Source organism: Coregonus lavaretus (assembly GCF_964263955.1).
Source record: "Coregonus lavaretus genome assembly, chromosome: 10".
Classification (NCBI taxonomy): Eukaryota; Metazoa; Chordata; class Actinopteri; order Salmoniformes; family Salmonidae; genus Coregonus; species Coregonus lavaretus.
The window spans coordinates 41552275-41571011 of record NC_139997.1 but is presented as its reverse complement, the minus strand read 5'-3'; the positions used below and the strand labels follow the sequence as shown (position 1 = coordinate 41571011).

The 18737-nt window shown below is 44.8% G+C and overlaps 1 pseudogene across 1 annotated transcript in view; it reads right to left on the bottom strand.

Annotated features, from left to right (window-relative positions):
- LOC311135696 (unconventional myosin-XVIIIa-like) overlaps window positions 1-18737 on the bottom strand; it is a 112643-nt pseudogene that overhangs the window by 38290 nt on the left and 55616 nt on the right. Inside the window, exons 18-24 of the transcript in view lie at window positions 18525-18634; window positions 16882-16947; window positions 15133-15261; window positions 3271-3414; window positions 2959-3048; window positions 425-544; window positions 145-259 (exon numbers count right to left, since the gene is read on the bottom strand). The product of the transcript in view is annotated as an unconventional myosin-XVIIIa-like (transcript). The remainder of the gene's footprint in view (window positions 1-144; window positions 260-424; window positions 545-2958; window positions 3049-3270; window positions 3415-15132; window positions 15262-16881; window positions 16948-18524; window positions 18635-18737) is intronic.

The window sequence follows — 18737 nt, the reverse complement described above, 5'->3', positions numbered from 1 at the left end:
TAGTCTTTACTATGTAATACATGGGTATCCTCTTTTACAAGTAGTCAAATGCATTTCCTTTCCTCAGCCATAATTACAACTGAATAGTCGCCATGCCTACAGTGAGTTTTGTGTAGATAGTCATTAGGCATCAGAAGAACTCACCTGAATCGTCATCATCGTCCACGTCCCCGTTGAGCTCTGCTGTTCTGATGAGACGAGCCTCTATCACCTCTATCTCCATACACTCCATCTGCTTCTTCATCAAGTCAAACATAGCCTAAGGTAGACAGAATATTGAATATTCCCTCTACTAAATATTACGTCCATGCACCAACTTACATGTCCTATTACTTAGGCTCACTGAGAAAAAAAATTGACTAGTCAACAGTAGGTTAAGTACAGCTCCTCAAGAGTGAGTGAGTGCGCATGTGTCGGTCTGTACCTGTAGGTCCTTTATGTCTTTCTCCAGTTTCAGTCTCTCAGACGTCTCGGTCTCCAGCAGCTGGGAATCCGACTCTCCAGTGTTCCTCTCGTCTGCAAGCTCCGCTGACAACTCTGAGATCTGGAGGAACACACAGCAGTCAATGTATATGCCCCATGGCCCGGCCTACTCACCATAAAAAGGCTTCCTTATGAAGCCTGAGAGTGATATCCTCAGACTACTTTTCTTATCACAGACGGAGTCAAACAATGAACAACGGTGGACTGTTTGAGTTGATAACCTGACACAGCTTCTGGTGAATAAAGCCAGTATGACTGAGCTAGGGCTGTGGCGGTCACAAAATGTAATCAGCCGGTGATTGTCAAGCAAATAACTGTCGGTCTCAGGGTAATTTACCATTAATTTAACAAACACACTTAGCATCTCCTGGCTTCCACACATAGCCTATAAGCCACTGATGCAGACCTTTGGAACATTACATTTTAAAAAGTCTAATAAATCCATGTAATATAGCTTACACCTTCACAATAAATCCATTATTTATTTTAGACAGGTCTAAAGAAGCATGATATGAAGAAAATGTAGTCTATTTCAGAAGAACAGAATAGCATTCTCTGAGTTGTCCTTATGTTAGGTGCTGATGTGGCTATGCCAAATGGCTGTGGGCTACACTAGTTCATTTAGCAGACAAAATGTGCTTAGAATTCCGTGGCATTATTTTATAGTATGAAGAATACAATTTAACAAAACAGAATAAAATATAAATATTTTCTCCAAACGATTTGAGGGAGTGCGCACATGCAGCTATTCTGTGTTGAGCAGTTAACAAAGAAATAGGTACTCCTATATGCTTAAGTTAGAGTTATTAATGTAACTTTAGTTGTTCTACAAACGTTGGGCTATATGTTTAGATTTTTAATACATTTTAAAGCTGCATGATGCGACTAATGATGATCTTCATTCAAATCGGGGATGCAACTGTGCGATTCCTTATCCAATTCCGAGGTGCATATTGAAGATATTGGAAGAACTGTCCACATTTACTTTTCATCAGCCAACAAGATGAGTAAGCCTAATGAACATCAAAAGCACTAGCCTATGTCAATCTACTATCCCCCATAGTAAAAAAAATCTACCTATTTTATTCTGTGCAAGAAGTAAATATTCCAAACATAGTCTGGGACAGTTGTGGGATGCAATAGATCCCACATTAATACAAACACTAACATATAAAAAAAAAAACATTTTTTACGCAATATGGCTGACACAACAGATCAGAACGTTTAGCTTAAAATGTTGATAAACTATTAGGCTATTTCTTCACATTATAAGCGCAGCAATGTGCACATGGCAGTAGGCTATAAGCGGGTATGTTCCATTAGCGGGAAAACACCATTATCAAAAGTGACCGCAAATGCGATTATGCATATAAATGCTTTTATTGTAAAGGTGCATTTTTATGTTGAAAATTATCTTCCCCAAACATCAAACTCACGCGCTGCTTATGTATGCCAGTTAGGCTCTAAATCCCTTGTAAAGCTTAATTTTAAGACATTTTTGGCCACTTATCAAGACATATAGGCCTATGGGCTAGGTTACATGAGGTGTGCGACTATGATTCACAAGTGATAATATATCATATATAATTCACAAGTGATAGGCAAATATTGTCACCCATCAGACTATTCTTGATTTAATCTTGTCTTTACATATACTAAATAATGTGTGAAATTTGCTTTGATTTAGAATGGACAATTATCATGCACCTGTCTAGAAACAGGGGCGGCGGGAAAGAATAAATGTCATCTATGCACTTAAATGGAGGGCGCCTTTCCCGTGGTTCATTTTCATGCCAGCCAGGTAGGCTATACTCCTGTTTTAAAGATAAGCAATGTGCTTAATATTAGGAAAGTTGAGAATTAACTATAGTAGGCCTAGCCTACAGAAAGCTGATGGGATCCTCCTCTATTTAGTAGAGGCCATCACTCTGTTTCCTCATGCAATTGTCCCCTGTAGCTCAGTTGGTAGAGCATGGCGCTTGCAACGCCAGGGTTGTGGGTTCGTTTCCCACGGGGGGCCAGTATGAAAATGTATGCACTCACTAACTGTAAGTCGCTCTGGATAAGAGCGTCTGCTAAATGACAAATGTAAAATGTAAAAATGTAATTGCATAGCTTATAGAAATGTTGCGCAACATAAACTCATGGGCTCTCATGAAGTGTTTGATTCGATTTTCGAACACATTTGCATTGATGTCAGAGTGATTAGAGGGACAATAGAGTGCTGAGTACCAGGCAGTAAGCAAGTTTGGTAGGCTTCTAATGACCATCAGCAGCTTGGAGAAGCATAATTACCGTGACTAAAAGGTCACGTGGAATTTGACTCCCTTCATGACTCGTGACCGCCGGTGTGGCGGTAATACGTCAGGTAATACGGTCACCGCAACAGCCCTAGACTGAGCTACTGTATACCACTTCTGCAGCAAATGCTCTCCCAGAAAGCAGTGCATAGAAGAAAGGCCCCAGGAGATTCACCCTGCTCTCCAGTCGATCACTGTTCAGTCTCAGTTCGTTTCTCTCTTTCTCAGTCTTCTCCAGCTTCCCCTTTAGATGCTGGATCTCCTCCTGGAAGAGAACATACAGTACAATGAAAATTATAAGAATGGGAAAGAGACAGTAGAAACAGCTGAGGTAGCCATGTTGGAATCCTATGCAACACTAAGGAGATATTCATCACTCCCAGCTGACATCATACAGCAATTCTGGAGACTTGAATCAGATTTGCAGTGGGTGTGAGGTTGGATGGCTAAACAGGCTAACATGTATAGTACAGAGAGAGACACTCACGTCTTTTCCTCGGATCTGTTCCTCTGTGAGCTGCACCTCAATGAGGGGCCGTACGGTGGTAAACAGCTTCCACCAGGGCCAGCCCTTCACTCCTTTGTTCTTTGTGATGTTCTTCTGGATGCAGCGGATGGCCAGGTCATGGGTCTGGTCAGCACACAGAGAGAAAGAGTGGGTGTGACCATACTGGTCTGTACTGTATGGGGCTGAGAGTGGGAATACAGAGGAGTGAGTGGAAGCATAATGCAGTACAGTGCAGAGGTAGTGCTGCAGAGCCATCTCTACTAGGCCTACAGAGTACAGAGATCGTCAGTGTGTTGCGTGGATCTCTGGTCTTAACTGTAGAGAATGAATATCTCATCAGATTAGTATTATCAGTCTAAAGTCCAATGTGATTCACTCTCGCTGAACCCCACATGTATATTGAATAACGTGCCATTTCTGATCTTGAGAAACCCTAGCCCTATTAGCCTCCATGTTCTTGACACACAGAATTGATGGAATCCCATATTGTTTTGCAGAATCGACTAACCAACCAGGCCTCGTCAGTCAGCCTTCTCTGGAGGGTTGCTACTACAGAGCATGTTCCAAGGCTGGAAGCTCTTTTGATTAATTAAATCAATACATCTTGGCAGCCGATTCCAAGTGTTACACGATTTCCATGCGGCTTGTGCCGGAGCATCTCTAGTAACGGCAGATTATGGCAAAACCCAATTAGAGCAACACAATATTCTCAGCATTCCACCCCGAAGGCCAATTAGGATTTGTCACACCATGAAAGCCGAAACACAATGCTACATTCAGCAAATCTGAGACAGACACATTCAACAGGACTCATTTGTGATGTTTAGACCATAATGAATAAGGCAAACAGAAGATTAGGCCACTTGTAAGACGAGAATAAACACAAGGCTATTCATATTGAGAGGGTATGTCTGTCTACTGTATATCAGTCTGGAGAGAGGATGTGAATCCTGGGCCAAGATTCAGACAATAATCTAGGACTAGGGGTGGATGTCATTTGCAGGGTGATAGCTTTGGTTTGTTGGGTCTTTCTCCTTGCCCGAGGTGTGGGTGTGCCTGTGCGTGAGTGTGTGTGTGTGTGGTGAGCATGCATACATGCACTGTGCATGTGAAGACTGAGCACTAATTGACTGTGCAGGAGAAGCACCAGCCCACGCCACCTGCTTCCACTCAGCACCGCTCTCCCAGACTTAAAACAAGCGCTTCATTAAGAAGCCCATCGGCTGCTCTGTTCAATTGCCCCTGGCTCCCAGAGGTATATGTCAGGAAAGAGAACACACAATGGAACACTGGGCTGTGTGTGTTTCAAAAGAAAACATCCTGTTTTCCATATGCCCCCTCCACTACGAGGGAAAGAGGAGAAAGGCATACACGTTCAAAGATAAATTGTTACTTCTGAAAAGGATGTTACAGTGCCTTGCAAAAGTATTCATCCCACTTGGCATTTTTCCTATTTTGTTGCATTATAACCTGTAATTTAAATTGATTTTTTATTTGGATTTCATGTAATGGACATACACAAAATAGTCCAAATTGGTCAAGTGAAATGAAAAAGATAACGGAAAAGTGGTGCGTGCATATGTATTCACCCCCTTTGCTATGAAGCCCCTAAATAAGATCAGGTGCAACCAATTACCTTCAGAAGTCACATAATTAGTTAAATAAAGTCCACCTGTGTGCAATCTAAGTGTCTCATGATCTCAGTATATACACTGCTCAAAAAAATAAAGGGAACACTTAAACAACACATCCTAGATCTGAATGAATGAAATAATCTTATTAAAATACTTTTTTCTTTACATAGTTGAATGTGCTGACAACAAAATCACACAAAAATTATCAATGGAAATCAAATTTATCAACCCATGGCGGTCTGGATTTGGAGTCACCCTCAAAATTAAAGTGGAAAACCACACTACAGGCTGATCCAACTTTGATGTAATGTCCTTAAAACAAGTCAAAATGAGGCTCAGTAGTGTGTGTGGCCTCCACGTGCCTGTATGACCTCCCTACAACGCCTGGGCATGCTCCTGATGAGGTGGCGGATGGTCTCCTGAGGGATCTCCTCCCAGACCTGGACTAAAGCATCTGCCAACTCCTGGACAGTCTGTGATGCAACGTGGCATTGGTGGATGGAGCGAGACATGATGTCCCAGATGTGCTCAATTGGATTCAGGTCTGGGGAACGGGCGGTCCATAGCATCAATGCCTTCCTCTTGCAGGAACTGCTGACACACTCCAGCCACATGAGGTCTAGCATTGTCTTGCATTAGGAGGAACCCAGGGCCAACCGCACCAGCATATGGTCTCACAAGGGGTCTGAGGATCTCATCTCGGTACCTAATGGCAGTCAGGCTACCTCTGGCGAGCACATGGAGGGCTGTGCGGCCCCCCAAAGAAATGCCACCCCACACCATGACTGACCCACTGCCAAACCGGTCATGCTGGAGGATGTTGCAGGCAGCAGAACGTTCTCCACGGCGTCTCCAGACTCTGTCACGTCTGTCACATGTGCTCAGTGTGAACCTGCTTTCATCTGTGAAGAGCACAGGGTGCCAGTGGCGAATTTGCCAATCTTGGTGTTCTCTGGCAAATGCCAAACGTCCTGCACAGTGTTGGGCTGTAAGCACAACCCCCACCTGTGGACGTCGGGCCCTCATACCACCCTCATTGAGTCTGTTTCTGACCGTTTGAGCAGACACATGCACATTTATGGCCCGCTGGAGGTCATTTTGCAGGGCTCTGGCAGTGCTCCACCTGCTCTTCCTTGCACAAAGGTGGAGGTAGCGGTCCTGCTGCTGGGTTGTTGCCCTCCTACGGCCTCCTCCACATCTCCTGATGTACTGGCCTGTCTCCTGGTATCGCCTCCATGCTCTGGACACTACGCTGACAGACACAGCAAACCTTCTTGCCACAGCTCGCATTGATGTGCCATCCTGGATGAGCTGCACTACCTGAGCCACTTGTGTGGGTTGTAGACTCCGTCTCATGCTACCACTAGAGTGAAAGCACCGCCAGCATTCAAAAGTGACCAAAACATCAGCCAGGAAGCATAGGAACTGAGAAGTGGTCTGTGGTCACCACCTGCAGAACCACTTCTTTATTGGGGGTGTCTTGCTAATTGCCTATAATTTCCACCTGTTGTCTATTCCATTTGCACAACAGCATGTGACATTTATTGTCAATCAGTGTTGCTTCCTGAGTGGACAGTTTGATTTCACAGAGGTGTGATTGACTTGGAGTTACATTGTGTTGTTTAAGTGTTCCCTTTATTTTTTTGAGCAGTGTATATACACACCTGTTCTGAAAGGCCCCAGAGTCTGCAACACCACTAAGCAAGGGGCACCACCAAGCATGCGGCACCATGAAGACCCAGGAGATCTCCAAACAGGTCAGGGACAAAGTTGTGGAGTAGTACAGATCAGGGTTGGGTTATAAAGAAATATCTGAAACTTTGAACATCCCACAGAGCACTATTAAATCCATTATTTAAAAATTGAAAGAATATGGCACCACAACAAACCTGCCAAGAGAGGTCCGCCCACCAAAACTCACGGACTAGGCAAGGAGGGCATTAATCAGAGGCAGAGACCAAAGATAACCCTGAAGGAGCTGCAAAGCTCCACAGCGGAGATTGGAGTATCTGTCCATAGGACCACTTTAAGCCGTACACGCCACAGAGCTGGGCTTTATGGAAGAGTGGCCAGAAAATAACCATTGCTTAAAGAAAAATATAAGCAAACACGTTTGGTGTTCGCCAAAAGGCATGTGGGAGATTCCCCAAACATATGGAAGAAGGTACTTTGGTCAGATGAGACTAAAATTGAACTTTTTGGCCATCAAGGAAAACGCTATGTCTAGCGCAAACCCAACACCACTCATCACCCCGAGAACACCATCCCCACAGTGAAGCATGGTGGTGGCAGCATCATGCTGTGAGGATGTTTTTCCATCGGCAGGGACTGGGAAACTGGTCAGAATTGAAGGAATGATGGATGGCGCTAATTACAGGGAAATTCTTGAGGGAAACCTGTTTCAGTCTTCCAGATATTTGAGACTGGGACGGCGGTTCACCTTCCAGCAGGACAATGACCCTAAGTATACTGCTAAAGCAACACTTGAGTGGTTTAAGGGGAAACATTTAAATGTATTGGAATGGCCTAGTAAATGCCCAGACCTCAATCCAATTGAGAATCTGTGGTATGACTTAAAGATTGCTGTACACCAGCGGAACCCATCCAACTTGAAGGAGCTGGAGCAATTTTGCCTTGAAGAATGGGCAGAAATTCCAGTGGCTAGATGTGCCAAGCTTATAGAGACATACCCCAAGAGACTTGCAGCTGTAATTGCTGCAAAAGGTGCCTCTACAAAGTATTGACTTGGGGGGGGGTGAATAGTTATGCACGCTCAAGTTCTGTTTTTTTGTCTTATTTATTGTTTGTTTCACAAGAAAAAATACTTTGCATCTTCAAAGTGGTAGGCATGTTGTGTAAATCAAAATGATACAAACACCCCAAATATCAATTTTCATTCCAGCTTGTAAGGCAACAAAATAGGAAAAATGCCAAGGGGGTTGAATACTTTCGCAAGCCAATGTACAGTGGGGGAAAAAAGTATTTAGTCAGCCACCAATTGTGCAAGTTCTCCTACTTAAAAAGATGAGAGAGGCCTGTAATTTTCATCATAGGTACACGTCAACTATGACAGACAAAATGAGAAGAAAAAAATCCAGAAAATCACATTGTAGGATTTTTTATGAATTTATTTGCAAATTATGTTGGAAAATAAGTATTTGGTCAATAACAAAAGTTTCACAATATTTAGTTATATACCCTTTGTTGGCAATGACACAGGTCAAACGTTTTCTGTAAGTCTTCACAAGGTTTTCACACACTGTTGCTGGTATTTTGGCCCATTCCTCCATGCAGATCTCCCCTAGAGCAGTGATGTTTTGGGGCTGTCGTTGGGCAACACGGACTTTCAACTCCCTCCAAAGATTTTCTATGGGGTTGAGATCTGGAGACTGGCTAGGCCACTCCAGGACCTTGAAATGCTTCTTACGAAGCCACTCCTTCATTGCCCGGGCGGTGTGTTTGGGATCATTGTCATGCTGAAAGACCCAGCCACGTTTCATCTTCAATGCCCTTGCTGATGGAAGAAGGTTTTCACTCAAAATCTCACGATACATGGCCCCATTCATTCTTTCCTTTACACTGATCAGTCGTCCTGGTCCCTTTGCAGAAAAACAGCCCCAAAGCATGATGTTTCCACCCCCATGCTTCACAGTAGGTATGGTGTTCTTTGGATGCAACTCAGCATTCTTTGTCCTCCAAACACGACGAGTTGAGTTTTTACCAAAAAGTTCTATTTTGGTTTCATCTGACCATATGACATTCTCCCAATCCTCTTCTGGATCATCCAAATGCACTCTAGCAAACTTCAGACGGGCCTGGACATGTACTGGCTTAAGCAGGGGGACACGTCTGGCACTGCAGGATTTGAGTCCCTGGCGGCGTAGTGTTTTACTGATGGTAGGCTTTGTTACTTTGGTCCCAGCTCTCTGCAGGTCATTCACTAGGTCCCCCCATGTGGTTCTGGGATTTTTGCTCACCGTTCTTGTGATCATTTTGAACCCACGGGGTGAGATCTTGCGTGGAGCCCCAGATCGAGGTAGATTATCAGTGGTCTTGTATGTCTTACATTTCCTAATAATTGCTCCCACAGTTGATTTCTTCAAACCAAGCTGCTTACCTATTGAAGATTCAGTCTTCCCAGCCTGGTGCAGGTCTACAATTTTGTTTCTGGTGTCCTTTGACAGCTCTTTGGTCTTGGCCATAGTGGAGTTTGGAGTGTGACTGTTTGAGGTTGTGGACAGGTGTCTTTTATACTGATAACAAGTTCAAACAGGTGCCATTAATACAGGTAACGAGTGGAGGACAGAGGAGCCTCTTAAAGAAGAAGTTACAGGTCTGTGAGAGCCAGAAATCTTGCTTGTTTGTAGGTGACCAAATACTTATTTTCCACCATAATTTGCAAATAAATTCATAAAAAATCATACAATGTGACTTTCTGGAAAAAAAATTCTCAATTTTTCTGTCATAGTTGATGTGTACCTATGATGAAAATTACAGGCCTCTCATCTTTTTAAGTGGGAGAACTTGCACAATTGGTGGCTGACTAAATACTTTTTTCCCCCACTGTATGTACTGTATTTGTAATGAAGTCACACTGGGACTTCAAAAAAGCTCTGAAAGTCATGATTAATCAATCAACTTACAGGACATTATATGGCATCAACCACCATGTTTCTAAGTATGTTTGCCAGCCTGACATTTCTGTTTGAACTACAACCGTATGGATTCAGACGTGTGTGACTTCAGAAGTTGTGCTCATCTCAGTTGCCGCTGCCATAGAACACATTCCTAACACCCTCAGTGTATTTCCATCTAACCATGGCATTTCTGTTAAGAACGGATACGTCATACACTGAAAGTGGAATCATGGAAGCCTAATCAAATTTCATGAACGGGGAAGACAGAGTGAGAGCACTAGTGGGTTTTTATTATACAATCATTATTATAAAACAGGCCTCTGGATAGAGACACTCAGTTAATCTTCCTGCAGGAGAGGGAGGGAGAAGGGAGGGAGGGTAAGGGGACCCGACACAGTAATATACCACTTCATCGCATTCCTCCAATTACACTGGTCTTGGGCTGGTGCATTTGGAATAACTACTTTTTTACCTACTGCATATATTTGCCATTCAGGTGATTTTCAGGGCAGACCGAGAAATGCAAATGGCCTAGTCTATCATCATTATCACACTGACTAAACCAGACAGACTCTTAAGGTTTCCAATGAAAACCCATTGTTTTATAGGTAATCTAGGTCTATGACTTTATTATGTTACAGATGAACTGTACATTATCTAAAAAGTTAATAGAAGGTGCAATCAGGTAAAAAACCTGGTGAACAATGAACCACTAAACCAAGAATTACTCAAACAAATAAATCTTTAGACTGGAATAGAAATAACTGTTGATACACTGATATGAAACAACCACTCTTAACCAGATGAAATCAGAGAACCTTAGCCCTCATACTACATCTCACCACACAAAAACCTGAAATTTAGTTCAGAGACAAAGATTTTACAAGAAAAAATATATTGAATCTTATTATTTTTCTCCCCAATTTTGTCATATCCAATTCCGATCTTGTCTCATCTCTGCAACTCCCCAACGGGCTCGGGAGAGGTGAAGGTTGAGTCTTGCATCCTCCGAAACATGACCCGCCAAACCGCGCTCCTTACCACCCGCCCGCTTAACCTGGAAGCCAGCCGCACCAATGTGTCGGAGGAAACACCGTTCAGCTGACGACCGAAGTCAGCCTGCAGGCGCCCGGCCCGCCACAAGGAGTCGCTAGAGCAGGATGAGCCAAGTAAAGCCCCCCCGGTCAAACCTTAACCCGGACGATACTGGGCCAATTGTGCGCCGCCCTATGGGACTCCCGGTCTCGGCCAGTTGTGACACAGCCTGGGATCGAACCCGGGTCTGTAGTGAAGCCTCAAGCACTGCGATGCAGTGCCTTAGACCGCTGTGCCACACGGGAGGCAGAATCGTATCTTTCTATTGAGGAAACAGAGAAGGCATTCAGAAAAACAATAGGCGAGCAGTCTTAATGGATTTAGTAATGGTACAGTTAGCCTTCACACAGTTCCTCAGTGCAGATTTCCTGCCCTTTCCAACTGATTAAATGGCGCTCCTCTCCCTCAGCATGCCTCAGTCTCTGAACGATGCCCTTTGAACTTCATAAGAGAAAAACATTGGGCTTTTCCAGGTTCCTATTTCCACCACATTCCCATTACGCAAAAGCTGCTTATGTCTACCTAATTTCTACCAGCATGTTAGACCATCTTTACTCCACACTCTAGACCATCTTTACTCCACACACAGAGACACATACAAAGCTCTCCCTCGCCCTCCATTTAGCAAATCTGACCATAACTCTATCCTCCTGATTCCTGCTTATAAGCAAAAACTAAAGCAGGAAGCACCAGTGACTCGGTTAATAAAAAAGTGGTCAGACGACGCAGATGCTAAGCTACAGGACTGTTTTGCTAGCACAGACTGGAACATGTTCTGAGATTCTTCAGATAGCATTGAGGAGTACACCACATCAGTCACTGGCTTCATCAATAAGTGCATCGATGATGTCGTCCCCACAGTGACCGTATGTACATACCCCAACCAGAAGCCATGGATTACAGGCAACATCCGCACTGAGCTAAAGGGTAGAGCTGCCGCTTTCAAGGAGCGGGACTCTAACCCGGACGCTTATAAGAAATCCCGCTATGCCCTCCGACGAACCATCAAACAGGCAAAGAGTCAATACAGGACTGAGATTGAATCGTACTACACCGGCTCTGACGCTCGTCGGATGTGGCAGGGCTTGAAAACTATTACAGACTACAAAAGGAAGCACAGCCGCGAGCTGCCCAGTGACACAAGACTTCCAGACAAGCTAAACCACTTCTATGCTCGCTTCGAGGCAAGCAACACTGAAGCATGCATGAGAGCACCAGCTGTTCCGGATGACTATGTGATCACGCTCTCCGTAGCCAATGTGAGTAAGACTTTTAAGCAGGTCAACATTCACAGACGGATTACCAGGACGTGTACTCCGAGCATGTGCTGACCAACTGGCAAGTGTCTTCACTGATATTTTCAACATGTCCCTGACTGAGTCTGTAATACCAACATGTTTCAAGCAGACCACCATAGTCCCTGTGCACAAGGACACTAAGATAACCTGCCTAAATGACTACCAACCCTTGGCACTGACAGCTGTAGCCATGAAGTGGGGTAAGCAGGTAGCTTAGTGGGTAAGAGCGTTGTGCCAGTAACCGAAAGGTCGCTGGTTCTAATCCCCGAGCCGACTAGGTGAAAAATCTGTCGATGTGCCCTTAAGCAAGGCACTTAACCCTAATTGCTCCTGTAAGTCGCTCTGGATAAGAGCATCTGCTAAATGACTAAAATGTAAATGTAAATGTAAGTGCTTTGAAAGGCTGGTCATGGCTCACATCAACACCATTATCCCAGAAACCCTAGACCCACTCCAATTTGCATACCGCCCCAACAGATCCACAGATGATGCAATCTCTCAGGGGTGCGTGCTCAGTCCCCTCCTGTACTCCCTGTTCACCCATGACTGCATGGCCAGGCACAACTCCAACACCATCATTAAGTTTGCTGATGACACAACAGCGGTAGGCCTGATCACCGACAACGATGAGACAGCCTATAGGGAGGAGGTCAGAGACCTGGCCGTGTGGTGCCAGGATAACAACCTCTCCCTCAGACAAAGGAGATGATTGTGGACTACAGGGAAAAAAAAGAGGACTGAGCACGCCCCCATTCTCATCGACGGGGCTTTAGTGGAACAGGTTGAGAGCTTTAAGTTCCTTGGTGTCCACATCACCAACAAACTATCATGGTCCAAACACACCAAGATAGTCGTGAAGAGGGCACGACAAAGCCTATTCCCCCTCAGGAGACTGAAAAGATTTGGCATGGGTCCTCAGATCCTCAAAAAATTATACAGCTGCACCATCGAGAGCATCCTGACTGGTTGCATCACCGCCTGGTATGGCAACTGCTCGTCCTCTGACCGCAAGGCACTACAGAGGGTAGTGCGTACGGCCCAGTACATCACTGGGGCCAAACTTCCTGCCATCCAGGACCTCTATACCAGGCGGTGTCAGAGGAAGGCCCTAAAAATTGTCAAAGACTCCAGCCACCCTAGTCATAGACTGTTCTCTCTGCTACTGCACAGCCAGCGGTACCGAAGTGCCAAGTCTAGGTCCAACAGCTTCTACCCCCAAGCCATAAGACTCCTGAACAGCTAATCATGGCTACCCTGACTATTTGCACTGCCCCCCCACCCCCACCCCATATTTTTACACTGCTGCTACTCTGTTAATTATTTATGCATAGTCACTTTAACTCTACCCACATGTACATATTACTCCAACTACCTCAACTAGCCGGTGCCCCCGCACATTGACTCTGCACTGGTACCCCCCTGTATATATAGCCTCCCTACTGTTATTTTATTTTACTTCTGCTCTTTTTTTCCCTCAACACTTTTTTGTTGTTGTTTTATTTTACTTTTTTATAAAAAAATAAATGCACTGTTGGTTAAGGGCTGTAAGTAAGCATTTCACTGCAATGTCTGCACCTGTTGTATTCGGCGCATGTGGCCAATAAAATGTGATTTGATTTGATCATAAAAATAAATGAATAAAAAGATTCACAACTCTTTAATAGATGCAGTGATAACAAAAATGGCTAAACTAGCTATAAAACAATTCCCCTAGACCTACTTGGGAAGATATTGCAGCGTATGTCCGTTTCTCAGAAAGCTTAAAGCCATATTAGATTAGAGTTTAATAGTCACATGTACTGGGTTACAGATGTAATTACACGGTACAGTGAAATTGTTGAGCTCCAACAATGCAGGACAAAGTGAAATAAAACAAAAATAAAAATAGATAATAAAAAAAATTGAACTAACTACAAATAATAATACATTTCCATTGGGGAGGCGGGGGGGTCCGGGGAGCCAGGAGGGGGACAGGGGGAGCAAGTAGCTGACTAGTGGTGGCTATTCAGCAGCCTGATGGTCTGGGGGTAGTCTGAGTGATGGAAACGGGGAGAACAGGCCAAGGCTCGGGTGGCTGGGGTCCCAGATCTTCTTGACCTTCTTGCGACACCTGGTGTTGTAGGTGTCCTGGACGGCAGGCAGCGTGCACCCAATGGTGCGTTCGGCTGCATGTACCACCCTCTGTAGCACCTTGCAGTCCGCGGCGGTGGAGTTGCCATACCAGGCTGAGATGCAGCCCGACAGTATGCTCTCGATGGTGCTTCTGTATTACACTGTGAGGGCCCTCAGGGACAGGTCGAATTTCTTCAGCATCCCAAGGTTGAAGAGCCGCTGTCGTGCCTTCTTCACCACGGTGTCATTGTATGGATGCTGCCTGAAGACAATGAGTGTAAACAACGATGACTGATCTGTAAATGGTAGTGTAGGTGTGGAGGTGAAGGATAGGTCCAGCCAGTGAAGGTAGTGATGTCCTGTGGGTGGTTGTGTACCAGCCAGAGAGTTCAGGGCTGGCCAGACAGATGAAGACAGCCTCCTCACTTAGAGTGTAATCACACACAGTGGAGGAGAGGAGAGCTGCATTCCATACATCAGTTGCAGAGATGCTATCAGGGCCAGAGAGATGGCCCCATCTCATGGAGAGAGATAAATGGAGGGAGAAGTAGAGCTAGAATGGAGAAGAAGGAAACGCTAACACGTATGATAGGGTGTGATTGAGGGGGACATGTCACCCCGTAGCTGGTGCAGATGGTGACAGGGTGCATCAGGTAGGAGGAAGGGGGGATGGGGAGGGGTTAGGCTGATGGATTTACTAAGTCCTAGTTAGAGATTTACAGCAGAGGTAGCTGTAGTCCTATGGCAGAGCAAACATCCTCTAAAATTAGGAACAGGCTCCTTCACTCCACAGACTCCAAGGCAACCACATAGACCACAATCAACTTGTTTTCTGTCTCAAAATGATCATCTCAAAATGATTTATCAATGTAAATCATGGAAAATAAATAAAATTCTAACTATAAAACAGATTTTGATCATATTGGACAGTCACAGTCAATAGCCTTGACATACACAGTACATCTTTGTCTCCTTCCCTGCTTATGACTTTCTTCTCTGACAGGTACACTCCAAGAAGCAGCAGCTAGCTGGATGACCGTGAAGCCGTGGTGTAGTCATGCCTACCTTCCTCTTCCTGAAGGCCTGTCTGGCCAGGTATCCACTGCAGGCTGCTTGGAACAGGGTGATGTTGCGTCTGGTCTGCTCCTCCCTCTGCTCCTCCAGTTTCACCAAGGTCCCCGCTCTGAAGAACAACTGGGGACAAAAGAACACACCTTTTAGTTCATCATCAAAAAAAAGGGATATAGTCATGTTTGTTCAATTTCGGAGTGGATTCCAATCAATAATTTTGGCACATAACTGACCTCAAGAAAATATCTGCCTTTTTAGCACCTACTATACAAATATATTACATTAACTGGAAATATTATAATCCATTCATTGTAGTCTAAAGAAAAGGAGAGAAGGCAATCTATTGGGTGATGAAGTCGCTATCTCTGACAGTGTTAGCATTGTGTCCCTATTAGCTGGGTCAGAGGTGAAACAGATTTAAAAGGGCCAGTTGAAGTGCCATCACATGACATGCTCCTGTCATTCACACACACAGAGACATAATCACACCAGGGCTGTGTGAAGCAGTGTGAAGGCTGGTGGCAGTCAGTCAGCTGCTTAAGGCGAAGGACAGATAGTGATGGGAGAGCCGTTTCTATCCAAGGCCTCCGTAGCCAGGCTCCAGTGCTTTATAAATGACCAAACCTTCCTGGCATACATGAAAGAACCAGGAGGTGGAACTGACCTGAAGTTAAGGTGACCAGATTTTTGAAATTAAAATCAGGGGACATTTTTTTCTCTCGCTACGGGCATGGAACTATATTTAACTATCAATTTCCGCTTTAGATATAGTATATAGCCCGATATTGAGAAGAGGGCTACATACTGTACAATCATGTTAGAGGGACAATGTCATGAAATTGGCTTCAAAATCAAACTGATGTTTCTCTTTTGTCCTCTTAGAAAAACTCTCTCTACATAGGGTAATGGAAAGAAGAAAGAAGTGTCAGCCGTACTTTGTCCATACTGTAACCGTTTCTCCACCAGTGAGGAGATTTGTCTGGGTTCTATTATGATCAGAATGGAGACATTAAATGTGACACCATCTCGTTAGCCATGTGACTTCCAGTTGTGACAGTGTTTACCACAGCGAGAGTTGTGTGGACCCAGTGTCATGACAAGATTTGGTGCTGCTGTTAATTGGCATTCTGCTGGGGTCACTGCTGTTGCTAGGACGCCATTGGAATGCTTTGCGAAGCACCATCTTGGTGCTAATCTACTCCGGAGCCCAGATCAAACCCCAAAGGCAACTGCAGTGGTCTCCAAAATAATTACCATCTCTCCCATGTTGTAATTTGGTCCAGTAAATTACCAGCATCTGGGAGCATAGGAGCCATTGTTTCTCCCAACGTTGTTTCTCCTGATGTTCTTGTTGGCTTTGGGCCACTTCCCAACTGATGGGATTAAAAGTCCATCACCTGCCAGAAATGACTCCATATTGACATGAATACAAAGGAGACATGATTGTGTGTCTCACAGTGAGGCTGGAAGGCAGGCACGCCTCTCAGATCCATCCTCCTCAGCAAAGAGACTTCCAGGGCAGCCAACACTTGCCAGACAGTTCACACAATGACAAACACATTCCTCAAGGAGAAACACCTGGAAGGAGGAATCTATAGCTACAAATTAAGGAAACCTACTGTATGCAACATTCGGTTTTTGAGTTTCTATAACCCCTCTCACACAATATAATATAAACCGAGGTAGTTTTACCAGTGACTCATTCAAGGTGTGAGGTTTTACTGTGGTAGTAGTGGTACTCACCCTGCTCAGTCCCATGTGATAGCTGTTCTTCTCCAGGTCCAGGGACTCCAGCAGCTCCTCCACAGCCTGGAAACACACACAGATCAGTCACTGCCCCTCTACCCCCGGATTCTCCCTCTACAGCAGTCCCGCAGAGCTGACCACTGACACAGAGGATCCCAACAACCACTTCTCTTATCAGACAGAATCCTGAACTGTATTCCTTTCACATTCTCCCCTCACACCTCTGCCCCCAATCCCCACTCTCTCCTCCAGGACACAGAGCATGTGCAGGGAGAGAGGCAAATTAAAACTGACCAGACAGCTAGTCCTCCAGAATCCACCTGCTCCAGGCTCATCCCTCCTGACCCTGTGGTGGTCTCGGCCCCATAGCAGACTTGAACAAATACAGCCTCTGCAGAGAGGCACCGCCTGCAGCTCTCCCTCTGTGTTTCTGTCCATCTCCATGAGTCTCTCTGCCTTCCCCTTCCCTGTGTGGTGTGGACAGGTCTACTTGAGCCCCCAGCCTGAAAGCCCCCATCTAGATTACACTGTGAGAGGGGCTGCAGCCCAGAGCACTGAGGGTCTTTTGTCTGATGCTGTTTCAATAGAAACCCCGCTCCGAGAAGCTGACGCAGGGGAAATCTGCTTTTCTCTGTTTTTACCCACTTCGCTCACGCTCTCATGTTTATTCCCCACCGTTTCACTTCAGCCAGGCTCCTCTTGCAGGGGACCAAGACACAATTGACCCTCATTGATAGTTAACCTGAGAGTGGAACAGTCATTAGCAATCCTCCCTTCACAGGTTGGGTTACACTAAAACACTTTTAAAGGACCAGTGCAGTCAAGTGATTTCTCTGTGTTTTATATACATTTCCACACTATGAGTTTGTAATAATACTGTGAAAATGATAATGCCCTTTTAGTGTAAGAGCATTTTGAACAAACCGCCTGAGATTTCAACCTGTTTTAGTGGGATGGAGTTTTGGCCTGCCTGGTGACATCACCAATTAGTTAACAGACCAATCAGAAAGAGAGTTCCAAACCTCTCTGCCAATAAAAGCTAGTTTTCCACCTCCCCACTCAGACCACTCCCAGACAGTCCTAGCAAAATTCTTGCTTAAGAAATTGCTCTTTGCTAAGATACTTTGATTGATTTCAATGAAAATTGTCAAATAAACAAAAGTAAGGTACTTAATTGTTACCCAGAAATGATTTGATATTGAGATAAAAATGGCTGCAATAACCATTAGGCCCTCTCACCAGTCACATCTCACATAAACCAATGCAGTGGGGAGCTCCCTTCATAAGCAAATCATTAGGGCAAAACCACCCGCCAGACGGCCTCCAGGTTAGACAATATATTTCACAAAGTTGATAAGTGCAGTACCAAGTTTTGGGTATTTTGTTCAGCCTTAAACCCCAGTGCTTCCTGTCTCTGCTCCTTATTGATTAGACTTGGTAGTGAGTGGGATGCAGCTGTGGCTAAGTTGATTAGGTCATCACAATGGCCCTGATTAATAGAGGTTAATTCCTCTGTCAGTGGGCTACTGACAGCCACGGAGGAGATTGTCTATTCAGCTCATTAATATAACAATGCAGACCTCGGGTTGGCCTGAATCATATTATTTTCTCCAAACACACACACAGAAAAATAGACTCACCCTCTTCTCATCCTTCACCATGTAGTTGCGGCCAAGTTTCTTGTTCAGGTGTGGTGCCAGCACGTTGAAGCGGCGGCGGAACTCGGAGAAGACCATGTGATCAGGGTATCCTGTAAAGACAAGGACATCGGGGCAAGGTTATAAAGCTCTATTTTTCTTACATAAAGATTTATTTAAACACTGCTCTTTGTGAAGAACAGCAGTGTTCATCGT